Source organism: Myotis myotis, unplaced genomic scaffold (assembly GCF_014108235.1).
Source record: "Myotis myotis isolate mMyoMyo1 unplaced genomic scaffold, mMyoMyo1.p scaffold_m19_p_24, whole genome shotgun sequence".
Taxonomy (NCBI): domain Eukaryota; kingdom Metazoa; phylum Chordata; class Mammalia; order Chiroptera; family Vespertilionidae; genus Myotis; species Myotis myotis.
Genome location: NW_023416329.1, coordinates 1,140,140 through 1,145,022, shown reverse-complemented (window position 1 = coordinate 1,145,022; position 4,883 = coordinate 1,140,140). Strand labels below are relative to the sequence as shown.

Here is a 4,883-nt window from a genome sequence, read left to right as displayed (position 1 = left end):
CCTTCAAAACCCGCCCCTTTACTGTAGTTCCTCACATCAAATCCACACTGTCAGCCGCCCAATGTAGCAGCTTGATGTAGGCGTCCTGCAGCACATTAACTCGATAACTGGGTCACACGCCCTCTCCATATTGTGATGAATGGCCTCAACATCTGCATAGAAACAGTCAGAGCCCTGGCCGGTGTGGCTCAGTGGGCTGGGCGTCATCCTGTGCCCCAAGAGGCACCTGATTCGGTTCTGGTCAGGGCACATGCCTGGGTTTCGGGCACCATCCGCAGTGGGGGGCGTGCAGGAGCAGCTGATGTTATGCTCTCACATTGATGTTTCTCTCTTCTCTCTTCCTCTCTCTCACTCTCTCTAAAAATATCAAGAAACTATTCTTAAAAAAAAAAAAAAAAAAAGATAGTCAAGAACACTCAGAAGCACATTTGGTTTCTGCCTCCCACCCACCTGGTGTCCAGGTGCCGGCGAGCTTTGGTGTCAGCCTCACAGTGGCCTTTCGCGGTTGCCCTTTCCTCCCCTCCCACCGTCTGCAGTCAGCTCCCCTTTACCATTTGCCTCCTGACTGACATCCTGCACCTCACCATGCCTCAGCGTCCTTCAGTCTGTCCCGTGTCCAAGTTACCTCGTGAGGTCAGTGCCCCCACTCGAGCACAACCCCCCCCACCCCCCAGATAACCAAGTCCGTCTTTCTTTGGCGTTCTAAAATCTCCCAGTTTGGCACCAGTCGGTGTTTTATCTGAGTGAGCCCTGATACATTTTCCTTTCCGGGACTGTGCACTGCATTGCGCCGCGCTGGCAAGTCCCCAACCTCTGCCCACACCCGTGTCCCTCTGATCCCATGTCTTCGTTCAGGTGTGTCCTCCCTGCTGTGACCGTCTCCCCGTTCCACCCAGAGCCACAGGAACCAGTAACGTGCCGCCCGGCCTATGAGGCGTCACCGCCAATCTTCCCCATTGTCCAGCAGGAATATGGGAACGAGGCCTTGTATGAGAAAGGAGGCATTTGTATATTTTATATCTTTCAGTCCCTAAAGTTTGTAGCCACATCTTTTATTTGAAAGAGTATTAGGAACACTGATTTGAGTGGATACTTTTAAGGATCTTGCCCCTCCTCTATACTCTTTTCTATCTGGAATTAAACACTTGCCTCAGATGTAGCTCTAGGCTTTGGGAAATGTGCTTGGTGTCTTTTACTTGCCCCTCTCACTGTGCTCTCCACCCTTCTTGACCCTGTTCTGTGTCCTGCAAAGCTGAACTAAATGCATTCCATCGCTTAGTTCCCTTGCCCACCGGCTTTGGGTTGAGTGTGTGCCAATGGCAGCCCAGGAGGAGACTGGAGAGAAGAGAGCCACCCACTTGGCTGTTTCTCTGGTGGCATCATTGCAGGCTGGCTCCATCCTTGCTCAAAGACCATGGCACACCCCTCCCACATCACTGCTTCAGGCCCATGGCAGCTAAAGGCTCATCCTGAGGTTGCAACTCAAATAGGACACCCACCATCCTCTGTGTTGCTTTCCCTGCACCCCGCCGGCACCTTTGCAAATGGCCCTGCTACCAAGCTCTCCTAAAACCATCCAGCTGTCCTGTGTCCAAGTTACCTCGTGAGGTCAGTGCCCCCACTCGAGCGCAACCCACAAATCTGCCTGCATTTGATTGGCAGGCTAGAAGGGCAGCTTCTCTGGGAAGAGGGTCTCGAGGCAGCAGAGGGGGTGAAGCAGCCACCGGGGACCTGCAGTGCCCTTGGCTGAGACAGCTTGTGGGGAAGCGGCTCCCTAGTGGAGGCCCTGCGTGGCCTGGGCCCTCAGACGCTGTTCCCTCAGCTCCCAGGCACTGCGGCGCCCTTGGAGGGAGGAGTGGTGGAGAGACACTCCAGGGTGCGGTGTTGGGGCCAGTGAGATGCATTTCTGAAGGCAGTGATGCAACGGAAGGCCATGTCTCTGGGAAAAGGCAAACGTTAGAGGTCTGAAGTGGGGACAGATGGGCTGGCCTCGGCATGGCTGCGAGTCTGTCTTGATGTGAGTTTCCACAGGTTCTCAGAGCTGGCCAGAGCAGCATCTCCGCCAGGGCCTACAGAACCAGCACCTCGGGGGGAGGGCCGCATGGTGTTCCACCTTCCAGGGACGCCGAGGCTTGGGTAGGTGAGAGCAGCTGCGTTAGGAGTGTGGTTTTACAGTGCCTGCTGGTACCCAGGATCTGAGGGTGCCCTCCTCACTGCCTCTCCACGAAATGGGTATCAGAGTCAGAGCAGGAAAAAAAAGACACTTGGAGGTGAAACGTGGAGAGGAAAACAGCATTTATTAAAGAAAAAGAAGTCCAGCCTTCTTGCCTTGAATGCCATCCAAAGGACCATTCTTTCACGACCCAGGAGGGCCGCGAGGTTCCTAGCAGATAGCAGTCCTGCAGGGCCCAGCCCCCCGTTAGGGTTGTCTCTGGGGCCTGCCAGCTCTGTGGCCCAGGATTACACAGAGGACGCGAGGTCGGCCCATTCCTGCCACTGAGGAACTGGATGGACGTGGTACAACTCGTCTCCTGTGAGGGCTGAACAGCAGACCCGGGAGAGTCCCTGCAGCGACTCCCAGAGCAGGAGTTGAGGTGCCGGCATCGAGGAGGAAAACATGTGCTAACAGGGCTGGCCGCCGGGCAAGCCGCTGCCCGCTCCCGGCCGTGGGTCTCCTCCGGGGGCGGCTGCTCTGCTCCTACGGCTGGTGTGCGGCCTGGGACAGCCGGCAGCCACTGCACAGACCAGCAGCAGCTCGGCCCTGCGGCCTCGGCTCCCTGGCTCCCTCGGCGCGGGCGGAGAGCCTCTTGGTGGGGACTTTGAACAGATGTGAACCGTTTTGTGTTACAGCTGCAGCTGTTGGCTGTCAGGGCTGTTTGAAGATGTTCAGCTGAAACATGACGATATTTGGGAAGAGAATCCAGGAGCAATCAAATCAGCCACAGACGCCACTGACAAGTCACCTCTCCCCAAGGTCCGCAGGGAAAGCTGCCTGCGGAGAAGGAAGCCAGGCCACTCAGCACTTTATTCAGTACCGTTTGGCCCCAACCACCGTGAGCACATGTGGAGTTCTCGCCTGCACCTCAGAGAGGCTTTGACCTCGGCAGGGCCCCTGCGCTGGCCTCCTGCACCTGGAAACCTAGGTGAGTCTGGGCCCTTCATCCCATAGTTCTGGGAAGGCCACCGCGCAGGAGAAAGCTGCACTGCCAGTGGCGGGTTTAACAAAGATAAAGATAACGTTGTGCAATGGTGCCCCGGACTTCCAGAAAGCATGTGCATGTGAGGGTGTCATAGGATGGCGCCGGGAGAACGGCCTTAAAGGGGCAGTGGACCCCTCCATGCCTGAGGCACTAACGGCACGTCCCCAGCACCACCAGCCCCACGCGGTCGGGGCTGTCCTCACATGTCCCTCGTGGCGGAGTGGCCGAGAAGATGGCGTTTGCGTTGGTGAGCCCAGGCTGCCACGACCACTGCCACAGGCTGGGGCTTGGACTCGGAACCCTGAAGGCGGAAGCCGGTGCAGCCTGGGCAGGCTGGCTCCTCTGAGCCTCTCCTTGTCTGGACATGTTGGCCTTCCCTCTGCGTCCTCATGTGGTGTCCCCTCTGCATGTGTCCTTGTCCACATGTGCTTTTGGCCAGCGTGTGGCTCTGATCCAATGATAGAAACTTTACGTTTCCCTATAAAAACTGGGGAGAGCCTGTGCTCACCAGCTGTGGCTCTTCTCCTTGGTGTTTGGCGGAAACGCCTCCAAGTGCCCTTGCCTCTGGGTGTCCACAGCACAGCCCCAGCTGGGACAGGAGCAGTGCTCACTCCTGGGCTGTCTCCATCCGGAGCTTCCCCTCCTGGCAGCCCGTCTCTGGCCTGGAACCCTGGAGGTCACCTGTCAGCCCAGGCGCCTGGGTGCGGCCCCCGTGCCCGGCCCCAGGTCGGTGTGGGTTGGTGTGGGTCGGTGTGGGACACGTGAAATAAAAGAACGCAGATCCTAGCGGTGTCAGCCCTGACGCTGCAGGGACTGTGGTCACTACGCACACGCTGCGTATCTTGTGCTCTCCCTTCACTCGCAGCGTCCCTTTCTTCTCCGTGTGACAGGAGCTCTGCTTCCCGGTGCCCAGCATCACATGGCCACCGTGCGGGCGCACAGCCCTCCTCTCCCCACAGCGCTCTCCGGGCACCTGATTGTGTCTTCGTGCTGCCTGTATCTGGCTGCATTAGCCTGTGGGGTCCTCATCTCCCCACCCCCACCCCACCCCAACTCCCACCCTTACCCCATCCCCACCCCATCCCCACCCCCCTACCCGCAGCACCAGCACCAGCAGGGGCCTGGCCCTGAGAAGGTCACACACCTCTGGGATGACTGACCTGGAAAGGGCATGTGGTAGCTGATAAAACTCGTGGAGACTCTGCCCAGGCTGCTTTCAGGGTCATTCCTTTACATGCTTGCCAGGAGCTGTCTCCCGAGACGCCCAGCCTGGGTGTCTGCTGGCACTAGGGCAGCTCAAGGGGCTGGCTGCTTCCTAAGTTACCGTGAGGTGGTTGAATGCGGGGCTGTGCCACCGTCTGGTTTGGTTAAGCCGCAGGGGGACGGTTCAGCATGGACTTAGCATGGGTGCGGCTCCCAATTCTTTCTCCTCTTGATGTCGCCTTGATCAGGTCACATTATCAGACTCGCCCATAACTGGAATGAAGAATAACCTCCTTCCCAGGGGTGTGGCAGGTTTAAATAAGATAGACAGTCACGTGGCACTTTCCTGGACTCATTGAGAAGCTTCCAAGAATGCAAGAGAGGGAGCCTGTGGGAGTTCGGAGCGCTCCCTGTCCTCACCACCCAGACGGCGCTCCTTCCCAGGCCGAGCTGTGGAGACAGCAGGCACTCTGCCAGGCC

The 4,883-nt window shown here is 57.9% G+C and overlaps 1 long non-coding RNA gene across 2 annotated transcripts; it reads right to left on the bottom strand.

Moving 5' to 3' along the window:
- Positions 1-2,278: 2,278 nt before the first annotated feature.
- LOC118679379 lies at positions 2,279-4,666 on the bottom strand. 2 transcript variants are annotated; one of them, XR_004975223.1, is made up of 2 exons: positions 4,345-4,666; positions 2,279-2,992 (listed from the first exon to the last, which is right to left on the bottom strand). It is a non-coding gene; the product is annotated as an uncharacterized LOC118679379 (long non-coding RNA). The 2 variants fall into 2 exon arrangements; XR_004975222.1 differs by having other exon boundaries at positions 4,361-4,666.
- Between the last annotated feature and the right edge of the window lie 217 nt (positions 4,667-4,883).